This window comes from Pristiophorus japonicus, chromosome 12 (assembly GCF_044704955.1).
Source record: "Pristiophorus japonicus isolate sPriJap1 chromosome 12, sPriJap1.hap1, whole genome shotgun sequence".
Taxonomy (NCBI): Eukaryota; Metazoa; Chordata; class Chondrichthyes; family Pristiophoridae; genus Pristiophorus; species Pristiophorus japonicus.
The window spans coordinates 138,838,886-138,852,116 of record NC_091988.1 but is presented as its reverse complement, the minus strand read 5'-3'; the positions used below and the strand labels follow the sequence as shown (position 1 = coordinate 138,852,116).

Here is a 13,231-nt window from a genome sequence, read left to right as displayed (position 1 = left end):
TCTGATTGCTTCATTTTTCATCCCACAAACAATGCAGTCACGCAATGCTCTTTCCTGAATGGATAGCTTTTTTATAGCTACAATGTACTCACTGATACCCTAGTCAATTCATTGATCTTGTATTCCAAAATGATAACTTTCAGCAATTTCTAGGTGCTCAGAACTGTAGTACTGAGAATCTCCATCAGTGGCATTTCCTTCGGCTTGATGGGAACAAACACATTTTTCAGGGTTTCATACAACTCTTCAGTCAAGAAAATAGCTTGTTTCCTTTCTAACACTCCCCAGTTATGGTTTTCAACATTGGGGACTTTGACAATACTATTCATGGTGAAAAACATTTCTAGCCACTCCACATATGCTCCGAAAGTCACCTGGTCATGATGGAAATCACCCAAGCACCCTATTATTGCCATAGGTGCAGCCATCTGGACTCTGGCAATGTCGACAGTTCAGCCAAGTGTGTTTGTAATTTACTTCAGATTTTTAGTTGTTCTGCAAAACAAAGGACTTCTCAAAGTCTCTTTTGGTTGGCTGGAATATCAACCAACAAAAATTTCAGCTGGGGAATCCAGAAATCCTATCCTCATCGCCAATGTGATATTCTTACTAATTCACTAACACACTCTACACGGTGGTTCTTGTACAGAAAACTGTCATCATGTGACCTTGCCACATGATCCTTTATTATTTATGTTAGTAGTTGCAGTACATCAGTAGTTCACTAAATGGAGCAGTAGTCCATTAGGGGGAGCTCTATTACTCCTCATCCCTGGAATCATTCTCATAAATCTTTTCTGCACCCTCTGCAAGGCCTTCACATCCTTCCTAAAGTGCAGTGCCCAGAATTGGATACAATATTCCAGCTGAGGCCGAACCAATGTTTTTTACAGGTTCATTTCAATTTCCATGTTTTTGTACTCTATACCTGTATTCCTGAAACCCAGGATCTGTAAGCTTTTTTAACTGCTTTCTCACCTGCCCTGCCATTCAACAATTGTGTACATATACCCCTAGGTCTATCTGTTCATGCACCCCCTTTAGAATTGTACCCTTTAGTTTATATTTTCTCTCCTCATTCTTTCGACCAAAATGTATCACTTCACACTTTTCTGTGTTAAGTTTAATCTGCTACGTGTCTGCCCATTCCACCAGCCTGTCTATGTCCTCTAGAAGTCTGTCACTATCCTCTTCACTGTTCACTATACTTCCAAGTTTTGTGTCATCTGCAAATTTTGAAATTGTGCCCTGTACATCCACATCCAAGTCATTAATATATATCAAGAAAACCAGTGGTCCTAGTACCAACCCCTGGGGAACACCACTGTATACCTTCCTCCAGACCGAAAAACAACTGTTCACCACTTGTCTCTGTTTCTGTCACTTAGCCAATTTTGTATCCATGCTGCCACTGTCCCTTTTATTCCATGGGCTTCAACTTTTCTGGCAGGCCTATTGTGTAGCACTTTGTCGAACGCCTTTTGGAAATCCATGTACACCATGTTAATCACATCCCTAATTACCCTTGAGAAAGTGGTGGTGAGCCGCCTTCTTGAACCGCTGCAGTCCGTATGGTGAAGGTACTCCCACAATGCTGTTAGGTAGAGAGTTCCAGGATTTTGACCCAGTAACGAATGGTGTTCTAAGTCAGAATGGTGTGTGACTTAAAGGGGAACTTGGAGGTGATGGTGTTCCCATGTACTGGTTGTCCTTGTCCTTCTAGGTAGAGGCCATAGGTTTCTGCCCCTCTCTCTCTTGTGGGACCCTGCTGAAATTTTCTTGCCCCCCACACCCGCCCCCACATTCCTGGAAACCAATGGGTGTCCGTGATGGCCTGATCTTCATCTGCTGGCAGCCTCTCGTGCCCTCTTTCATACATTTTGGGTGGGAACGCAACCGATGGGATTTAATCGCCATGGCCTCCTGCTGCCACTGATGGGTGGGAAATCAACTTGCCAGAAATCCGCTCCAAATTAAAATTTGCCCCAACATTTTGATTTCTGTATCATCTGTCATTCTTCTCTGAACCGTTTGGAACTGTAAAAACATCAAATTCAATCCTTCACTGTAACTCATCATCAAGGAACTCTCTATTGTTTACACCCCAGACTATGTCTAGGTATTAATGTTGCCTAAATTTAGCTCATCGAACTGTCTTACATCAACCAGTTCATATTATTAATAACATTTACACTCCCCAAGCATCTAGCAGGATCCACACAAGTTACTGAGTGAATTAATTATCCCATTTTGGCCAATGGTCAAAGAAGTCAGACAACAAAGTCATGAACTAACAACTGTTTATTAAGTTCAGAATCATCGTTATCAGCACTTAAATGTAAACATTGTGTGCACAAATAATTAGTAGACAGGATTAATTGATGAAATAAATGACAGAGGTTACAAAGGCAATTCAGTTATGTCATGATAATTCCACATTAATGGCATTTTGATTATAAATTTATGAGATCGGTGTCTGAAATTGCTGATTGATAAATTGATAAGATTAGTTTAGGATTAGACTGCTTAGATAGCTGACACATTAACAGCATTATCTGCTGAATAGATTAAAGTTTTTCTGCTTGCAGTTAGCAATATTTGCACAATTTATACAACCTGATCCTTATGAGACAGTGTGGATGGAGTGGTGCCGTGCTCTGGGATTCTGTGAGTTCAATGCGATGAACCTCTGTTGGTGGAGGTGTTATCTGTTCCTCCTGGAACCTCTGGGTAAATTCGCCTTACATGCTGGTAGCTGTTTCTGGACTAACTAGTTGAAATCTCAGCTCGCTGTATCTCAGTGAAACTTGTCCATCTAAGTGACACGTTTATATCAGTGTGTGTCTGGCTGGTACAACATCTCCACTTTCTGCTACAACAACTACTAAAAGAATTAGAACTAAACAAAAAACTGAAGACTAAAGAGTTCAGTGTCAAAAACACCAGCTTAATATTAATTTCCAATTCTATCTACCAATCTGAGTGACGCTTGTGTTGGAATGAGTTCAGCCCTTCTGGTGTTAATCGCCCACACAGCGGTGTTGGTGCCCCTCATGAACTTCAATTCAATGAAGCTAACATTGTTAACGGTTGTTTCTCCTCAGCTACTGTCCCACTTTCCTTCAAATCTGCCGTCATCACCCCTCTCCTCATAAAAACAACCCGCGACCCCTCCGTCCTTGCAAACTACCGCCACATCACCAACCTCCCTTTCATCACCAAAATCCTTGAACGTGTTGCTGCCTCCCAAATTCGTGCCCATCATTCCCACAACTCCATGTTCCCTTCAATCAGGGTTCCGCCTCTGCCACAGTACCGAAACGGCTCTCATCAAAATCACAAATGACATTCTTTGTGACTGTGACAAAGGTAAACTATCATTCCTCATCCTTCTTGGCTTGTCTGCAACCTTTGACATGGTCGACCACTCCATCCTCCTCCAAAGCCTCTCTCCACCGTCATCCAGCTGGGTGAGACTGCACTCACCTGGTTGCATTCTTATCTATCTAATCGTAGCCAGAGAATCACCTGCAATGGCTTCTCTTCTCACTCCCGCATCGTTACCTCTGTGTCCCCCAAGGATCTATCCTTGGCCCCCTCCTATTTCTCACCTACATGTTGCCCCATGGTGATATAATCTGAAAACACAGCATCAGTTTCCTTGTGAACGCTGATGATGCCAAGCTCTAGCTCACCACCACTTCTCTCGACCCCTCCAGACTATCAGTCCGACATCCAGTTGCCTGGATTAGCAAATATTTTCTGCAATAAAGAACCTAAGAACTTAAGAATTAGAAGCAGGAGTAGGCCATTCGGTCCCTCGAGCCTGCTCCGCCATTCAATGAGCTCATGTCTGATCTTTTATCTCAAATCCCCATATCCCTTGATTCCCTTAATATCCAAAATCTATTGATCTCTGTCTTGAATATACTCAAAGACTAAGCCTCCACAGCCCTCTGAGGTAGAGAATTTCAGAGTTTCACCACCCTCTGAGTGAAGAAGTTTCTCCTCATCTCAGTCCTAAATGGCCGACCCCTTATTCTGAGACTGTAACCCCTGGTTCTAGACTCCTCAGCCAGAGGAAACATCCTCCCTGCATCTACCCTGTCAAGCCCTGTAAGAATTTTGTAAGTTTCAATGAGATTACCTCTCATTATTCTGAACTCTAGAGAATATAGGCCTAGTCTACTCAATCTCTTCTCATAGGACAATCAGTCTGGTGAACCTTCATTGCACTCCCTCAATGGCAAGTATATCCTTCCTTACATAAGGAGACCAAAACTGTACACAATACTCCAGGTGAGGTCTCACCAGGGCCCTGTATAATCACTCTTATACTCAAATCCTCTTGTAATAAAGGTCAACATACCATTTGCTTTCTTAATTGCTTGCTGTACCTGCATGTTAACTCTCAGCGATTCGTATACATAGACACCCAGGTCCCTCTGAACAGCATGTTGTTGTTGTTGAAGCACCAGCATCTAGAAATGTCACGTCACTCATTTACTCCTGAGTTTCTCACGTCTTTCCTCACAAGGAGATCTCACAAAGTTACATATAAGGTAGGTTACCTCTCCTCAACTTGAACCATCTCTGGGTCTGTGGTCCTGATGGCTTGTCCACTAGACATGATAAGAAATGTTTTATTTGTATAAGCCTTCATAGTTTAGTAAGCATTTTCCCTTTCCTTTCCCAGCATTTAGTCTCACTACTACCTCCTTTTTGGGGACATATGTAACAATAACAACATAAACAACTGGTATTTATATAGAGCCTTTAACTCTAAGTAAAACGTCCCAAGTCGCTTCACAGGAGCATTATGAGACAAAAAATTTGACACATAGAAGCATAGAAACATAGAAATTAGGTGCAGGAGCAGGCCATTTGGCCTCTCGAGCCTGCACCGCCATTCAATAAGATCATGGCTGATCATTCAACCTCAGTACCCCTTTCCTGCTTTCTCTCCATACCCCTTGATCCTTTTGGCCGTAAGGGCATATCTAACTCCCTTTTGAATATATCTAATGAACTAGCCTCAACAACTTTCTGCGGTAGAGAATTCCACAGGTTAACCACTCTCTGAGTGAAGAAGTTTCTCCTCATCTTGGTCCTAAATGGCTTACCCCTTATTCTTAGACTGTGACCCCTGGTTCTGGAACTCCCCAGCAACGGGAACATTCTTCCTGCTTCGAACCTGTCCAATCCGGTCACAATTTTATATTTTTCTATGAGATCCCCTCTCATTCTTCTAAACTCCAGTGGATACAAGCCCAGTTGATCCTCATATGTCAGTCCCGCCATCCCGGGAATCAATCTGGTGAACCTTCGCTGTACTCCCTCAACAGCAAGAAGGTCCTTCCTCAGATTAGGAGACCAAAACTGAACACAATATTCCAGGTGTGGCATCACCAAGGCCCTGTACCACTGCAGTAAGATCTCCCTGCTCCTATACTCAAATCCTCTAGCTATGAAGGCCAACATACCATTTGCCTTCTTCACCGCCTGCTGTACCTGCATGCCAAACTTCAATTACTGATGTACCAAGACACCCAGGTCCCATTGCATCTCCACTTTTCCTAATCTGTCACCATTTAGATAATATTCTGTCTTCCTGTTTTTGCCACCAAAATGGATAACCTCACATTTATCCTCATTATACTGCATCTGTCATGCATTTGCCCACTCACCTAACCTGTCCAAGTCACCCTGCAGCCTCTTAGCATCCTCCTCACAGCTCAAACCGCCACCCAGCTTAGTGTCATCTGCAAACTTGGAGATATTACATTCAATTCCTTCATTTAAATCATTGAAGTATATTGTAAATAGCTGGGGTCCCAGCACTGAACCCTGCTGCACCCCACTGGTCACTGCCTGCCATTCTGGAAAGGTCACAAACCATATAAGGAGAAATTAGGACAGGTGTCCAAAAGCTTGGTCAAAATGGTAGGTTTTAAGGAGCATCTTGAAGGAGGCAAGAGAGGTAGAGAGGCGGAGAAGTTTAGGCAGGGAATTCCAGAGCTTAGGGCCCAGGCAACAGAAGGCACGGCTACCAATGGTTGAGCGATTATAATCAGGGATACTCAATAGGGCAGAATAAGAGGAGCGCAGACATCTCGGGGAGGTTGTGGGGCTGGAGGAGATTACAGAGATAGGGAGGGGCGAGGCCATGGAGGGATTTGAAAACAAGGATGAGAATTTTGAAATGATCTCAGGATGTCTCAAAGTGCTTTACAGCCAATTAAGTATTTTTGAAGTTTAGTTACTGTCGTAATGTAGAAAACATAGCAACCAATTTGCACACAGCAAGCTCCCACAAATAAGAATAAGACAAATAACCAGATTATCTGTTTTTAGTGTTGGTTGCATGATACTAGACCTCTTCATCTCTTCTTCCAATAGTGCCGTACGATCTTTCACTTCCACTTGTGAGGGCAGATGGGGCCTCGGTTTAATGTCTCATCAGAAAGACGGGCATTGCTCACAATGTAGCACTCTCTCAGCACTGTGAAGAAGTGCCAGCCCAAATTAATGCAGGTGTTAACCCATTTTAAGTAAAAAAAATAATGCACACAGGAATATAGTACGTGCGTTAAGCATTCATACTTTTCTGATCAGAAGTGCACCCTATTAGATCATAGTAAGGGTTCCATCTGTGTCTGCACTGTTTTGTAAATTGCAGAGATTAATTTAGGATTAAATTCTTTAGTTAGCTGACAAGTTAACAGCATTATCTTTTGAATAGATTAATGTTACCAGGAGATTCATCTGACTAATGGAATTACAGCATTATTTGCGATTCACTATCTTTTACATCTGCACTGAATGCTGATGTGTGTTTTATTATGCATTAAGCACAGTAACCACAGTAGCACATCGGTATATTTTGCGATCTTATTACCTTAGCATTATGGCCAGATCTCTGTTCCATTGCCTGCAGCACTAAGATATGAGGCAATTTTTTTTTTTTTTTTGTTCATTCTTGTCAGATCAACTCCAGAGCCAAAGATCACTTTGCGCTACTACATTTGATCTTAGCCAAAAGGCTGAGAGGGGAAGCTGCACCATTCCTGGAAACACTGCAATACCAGGTCGGTGCGTGGAGTGGACGGAGCAAGTCCCTGTTCCATCTCCCTGTTCCAAAAATCAATTTAACATTTGGTCCCCAGATAGGGGACATTAAACTGATAAGAACAGATATATGAGGCAATGCGATGTTGGAACAGCAGTAATGTTGCACAGTATGTTACAGAATGCTGTGCCATTGACACTCATGAATGGGCAGCACTACATCTCGGTGAAAGAGACCACAGTGTAATTGGATATCAGGGCCTGCAGTGACTAAACACTTACACAAAATGTTTCATTTTAATAACCAGTAACTGCTCTCCTTTATAGTGTTGTTAATTTCTCACAGATGTCCATGCAGCAGCCGTGGTAATCCAATGCCGTACAACTTTTCCAAGGGAATAGAAAACCAGATGGCTGCTTACTGGGTGATTTGGCTCGGCACTACAACCATGGCTGATGTTACCATGCAAGAGGGCAAAGCAGACTCACAATCATTGCAGTGCAAAGGTTAGCTTGTTCATTGAGGAGGCATCTGGTATCTTCAAACAATGATTGCGACGCCTTCACTACTCAGGCAGTGTGCTCCAGTATGCCCCAGAGGGGGTGTCCAAGGTTGTTATGGTATCCTACATGCTTCATGCAGCAAACTGATGGGCTTCAGCCATCAGGAGATGAACAGGAAGAGAGTGCAGCAAGAAATGCAGTCCCTGAGGATGTGCAATTGCTTCAAGAAAGACAACAGAGGCATCAGTTAATTGACACATTCTTCAGCTGAGTTGTAATACAAGGATAATTACAATGTGCTGTGAGTGATGATGGTTTTTACACTTCTCCTTGTACTCTTGAGTATTGATCTTGCCCTGCAGCTTACATTTAAGCGATAGGGGGATAAATTTGGAAGCATACGTTTTTAGGTGCCTTAGCCACACCGTGTTAACAGGCTACGCTCAAATAAGGAGATCGGAGGAGCCCCAAATTTTGAGCCTCAGGTCTCATCATAATATAGATGGCACTGCAGTAGGAGCCCACACAAGTTAATGTTCCAGTTTTCATGTTGCATTGCGGGGGTCTGGAGCAGGAACAGTTTGGCCTTGGTGTTCGGTGGGCCTTGCAGTTTGTTGGGGGGGAGGGGGCGGCTGGAAGTTGGGGTCAGGAGGGTGGTCGGAGATCTCGGGACCAGGAGTGGTGGTGATTATGATAAGTGCTTCCCTTATTTTACTTACGTGATATTTAGAGTTAGTTTTTCAGGAGTCAATCAGGACTGGCACTGACTGCCTCAGGGCAAACCAAAGTTGCAACAAGCATTAGGTCCCTTATTTGCATAGGCAAATAGACTAAGACCTGCTTCAGATGTGGAGAAAGGACGACTCTTGTTTGTCCTTTACAAAGACAGTCTGCGTGCATCCCAATGGAAGTGCGCGCGAGTATCTCGGACCCTATTTTCGATCCTTATATGGCCACATAGCAACTAAAAAATGGGCGCTACATGGTCCAATCTAGCCCCCATAGACTTTCTTATGAGCTGATGCCTGACTGGTTCTTCCCAATGACACAAAGCATCACTTATTTTAAGAACATAAGAACATAAGAAATAGGAACAGGAGTAGGCCATACGGCCCCTCAAGACTGCTCCCCCATTCAATAAGATCATGGCTGATCTGATCATGGACTCAGGCCCACTTACCCGCCCACTCCCCATAACCCCTTATCCCCCTATCTTTTAATAAACTGTCTATTTCTGTCTTAAATGTATTCAATGTGCCAGCTTCCACAGCTCTCTGAGGCAGTGAATTCCACAGATTTACAACCCTCTGAGAGAAGAAATTTCTCCTCATCTCAGTTTTAAATGGGCGACCCCTTATTCTAAGATCATGCCCTCTAGTTCTAGTCTCCTCCATCAGTGGAAACATCCTCTCTGCATCCACCTTGTCAAGCCCCCTCATAATCTTAAACGTTTCGATAAGATTACCTCTCATTCTTCTGAATTCCAATGATTAGAGGCCCAACCTACTCAACCTTTCCTCATAAGTCAACCCCCTCATTCCCGGAATCAACCTAGTGAACCTTCTCTGAACTGCCTCCAAAGCAGGTATATCCTTTCGTAAATATGGAAACCTAAACTTCACGCAGTATTCCAGGTGTGGCCTCACTAATACCCTGTATAGCTGTAGCAAGACTTTCCTGCTTTTATACTCCATCTCCTTTGCAATAAAGGTCAAGATACCATTGGCCTTCCTGATCACTTGCTGATCACTTTGTGACAGAAGATTTATCATGTTGGGCTATGTTACAATGATCTTCAGTGTTTATGGGCAAACATGGTACTAATGGGCCAGAATTTACTGCAGCTGGTGAATGAAGGATATCTGCCATTCGTTAGACTTGCCGTTGACCTTTTGCACTGGAACCCACCATAAATTAGAGATAAAAATAGCACAGTGCCCTCTACAGAGCATCTGGGACTCGTATGAACATGGTCAACAGTGGCGTGAGTCCTTACCAATCAGATTGAAGGATTGTTAATAAGCAGTGCAGAGTCTATTAGAATGGTGGATTTGTCAAATCAGGTCCAGAAAATGAAATTGGGAGGGAAAGAAAGATGGTATTAAGAGAAAGAGAAGAAAAAGAGACAGAAAGAAAAATTTAAAAATAAATTAATTTCAATCTTATAAAAAAAATCTCCAACAACAATTAACATCTGAAGGATTGAGACTCCACATTTGGTAAAAGTTAATTTTCAGTGCAGAGAGGTTGTTTGGTAATTTAAACTTATCACGCCAAACAGTCATGAAACACTCGGCCTTTGCTAGCTTTGCAGCGACCCTAAGGTATGTGGGTCTGGGAGTCAGGTTGAGAATCCCCGTATTGAGAATTGAAGGTAAGGGAAAGTAGCACTGGGGCTCTTGTGATTGGCCCCTCGGTTGTGGATCATGGGAGTCTGGTCAGGAGCGGGGATGGGATGGATATTTTGGCTAGGTGCGGCAGCAATTGCGGGGAAAGGGATTGGAAGTAATGATCGGGTTCTTTAATGTGGGGTTGCAAGGAGCGCTCTAGCTCCTCCTGGCTCTACATTCAGGTAAGTTACTTACCTTCTTTGTTTCAGCTATTCCCAAGGGATTGTTTCCCTGAATGCAGCCCAAGCAGCACTGGGAAAACCAATCTTGGAGAGAGGACCTTAAACAGGGGTTAGCCCCATTATTTGCATATGTAAAGAAACTAACACCTACTTCAGGCATGGGTAAAGGACGCCGGGGTTTGTCCTTGCCCAATATTGCGGGTGACGTACTTCTGCCTGTAATTGTGCGCACGATTCCTGCCTGCAAAATTGGGGCCTTCGCAGTTTGAGTAGCGCCTGAAAAATGGGAACTGCACAGACCAATTTTGAGGCCCAACTTTCTGCACTCCCCACCTGACTGAATCCCATCTTAAGTGAGAATATTATCTGGGCCAATAAATCACATTTTGTCATCTCTGAATGTGCAAGATGCCTCAAATCTTCATCCAGCAATGTATTCTCCTTCAAAATAAAACAGTACAACGACGCCATGTACACACCAATAATTGAAGATAAAATATATGTACTTAATTAACAATGATTGATTTGAGTGATTGCGTCTAACTGCAGGAAGCCAATTAAAAAAGAGGCGCTAAAATCCTACTTAGGCTGTAACCAGTTAGAAGATTGTTTTTTGCTTTCAAGCAGTTAGATTGAAATGCAAAATAAAAGACATGTAAATAAACAAGCTTGATGGATCGGTGTAATCAATTTTTACCCCCTCTAACTATACACATGGGTCTTAATAAGAGATGAATAGTGTCAAATGGGTCACTTGGGTCTTGTTAGTATTCATAAGGTTAACCTACTATTATAGGGAGGACGTTACAGCTCAGCTCATGCTATTCTGGGAGAAAAGTGGCATTAAATTAAGTATTGGCATTGAGCCTCATTTTCTTGATTCTACTACTCTCATTCGAAGGTTATAGGGGTACATTCTACAAATATTTACACATCTGATGCAGAGCCTTGAGCCCATATTGGGAATCCAGTGAGGAGGTCAGCATACCACTCATGGGGGTCAAGTTTCGGCCTGAGTTGCTCCTATTTTTTTGGAGCAACTAGTTTAGATTGGAATATCTTAGAAATTGCAATTCTCAGCATTTAGTTTGCTCCAGTTCTAGTCAGTTAGAACAGTTTCATTTTAGAACAGATTTTTTTTTCAAAAGAGGACGTGTCCGGCCAATTATGCCTGTTTTGCAAGTTTAGGCAGTGAAAACTTACTCCAAACTAACTTAGAATGGAGTAAGTGTAGATTTTTGTACGCTCAGAAAAACCTTGCCTACACTTGGAAATCAGACGCATGGAACGAGAGATTGGGGGGGGTGGGGGGCAGGAAGTTTACAAACATGAAACACATCACTTTTACAAATAAATGATAAATAAATCAATAAACCAATCAATAAATCATTCAAAAAAATTAATTAAAAAATCCAAAAAATAATTAAAAAAATCAATAAATAAAAAATTAAGTTTCTAAGTTTCTACTCACCGACTGCAGCACTGGGAGCCCTCCAACGGCGTTCTGGGACGGGACCCCCCGCCAATGTCTCTGTGTTTCTGACAGCGAGGGGTGGGGGGGAGGAAGGGGGGAGGGGGGGAGGAAGGGGGGAGGGGGGGAGGGAGAGAGAGAGGAGGGGGAGGGAGGAGAGGGGAGAGGGAGGGGGAGAGGGAGAGGGAGAGGGGAGGGAGAGGGGAGGGAGGGAGGGAGGGGGAGAGGAGAGGAAGGGAGGGAGGGAGAGAGGAGAGGAGAGGAGAGAAGAGGGAGGGAGGGGGAGTGAGGGGGTAGAGGAGAGGGAGGGAGTGGGGGGGTGAGAGGGGAGGGGGGAGAGGAGAGGAAAGTAGGGGGGAGAGGAGAGAGAGGGAGGGGGAGAGGAGAGCGAGGGAGGGGGGAGTTGATTGGGAGGGAGGGAGGAGAGGGAGGGAGGGAGGGAGGAGAGGGAGGGAGGGGAAGAGGAGAGGGAGGGAGGTGGGGGTGAGCAGAGGGAGGGAGGTGGGTGTGAGGAGAGGGAGGGAGGTGGGTGTGAGGAGAGGGAGGGAGGGGGGAGAGGAGAGGAGAGGGGAGAGGAGATGGAGGGAGGGGGAGAGGAGGGGGATGGAGGGGGGGAGGAGAGAGAGAGGGGGGAGAGGAGCGGGAGGGGGGAGATGAGTGGGAGGGAGGGGGGAGAGGGAGAGGGAGAGGGAGAGGGGAGGGAGGGAGGGAGGGAGGGAGGGAGGGAGGAGAGGAGAGGAGAGGAAGGGAGGGAGAGAGGAGAGGAGAGGAGAGAAGAGGGAGGGAGGGAGGAGAGGGAGGGAGAAGAGGAGAGGGAGGGAGGTGGGGGTGAGCAGAGGGAGGGAGGTGGGTGTGAGGAGAGGGAGGGAGGGGGGAGAGGAGAGGGGAGAGGAGATGGAGGGAGGGGGAGAGGAGGGGGATGGAGGGGGTGAGGAGAGAGAGAGGGGGGAGAGGAGCGGGAGGAAGGGGAGGGAGGGGGGAGATGAGTGGGAGGGAGGGGGGAGAGGGAGAGGGCAGGCGGGGGGCGAGGAGAGGGAGGGAGGGAGTGGGGAGAGGAGAGGGAGGGAGTGGGGAGAGGAGAGGGAGGGAGGGGGGGAGAACAGAGAGAGGAAGGGGGGGAGAGGAGCGGGAGGGAGGGAGGGGGGAGAGGAGAGGGAGTGAGGGATGGAGGGGGGAAGAGGGGAGGGGGAGAGGAGAGGGAGGGAGGGATGGATAGGGAAAGAGGGGAGGGCAAGAGGAGTCGGAGGGAGGGAGGGAGGGGGTAGAGGAGAGGGAGGGAGGGGGAGAGGAAAGGGTGGGAGGGGGGAGAGGAGAAGGAGGGAAGGGGGTGAGGAGAGGGAGCGAGGGATGGAGGGGGGAAGAGGGGAGGGAGGGGGAAAGGAGAGGGAGGGAGGGAGGGAGGGGGAGTGGAGAGGGAGGGAGAGGTGGGGGGTGAGGAGGTGGAGGGAGGGGGGTTGAGAGGGGAGGGGGGGGGGGAGAGGAGAGGGAGGGAGGGGGGGAGGCTGAACGGGCCCGTCCGACGAGAGGATGCTGGGCTGAAGACTTCGGGCGCGGCCCGTCCCCAGCAAGATGCCGGGCGGGCGGGTGGGCCCCGCCGAAGACGTGGAGTAGTGGGA

The 13,231-nt window shown here is 45.8% G+C and overlaps 1 pseudogene; it reads right to left on the bottom strand.

The window, feature by feature from the left end:
* Positions 1 to 7,051: 7,051 nt before the first annotated feature.
* LOC139277715 (U2 spliceosomal RNA) lies at positions 7,052 to 7,213 on the bottom strand (annotated as a pseudogene).
* Between the last annotated feature and the right edge of the window lie 6,018 nt (positions 7,214 to 13,231).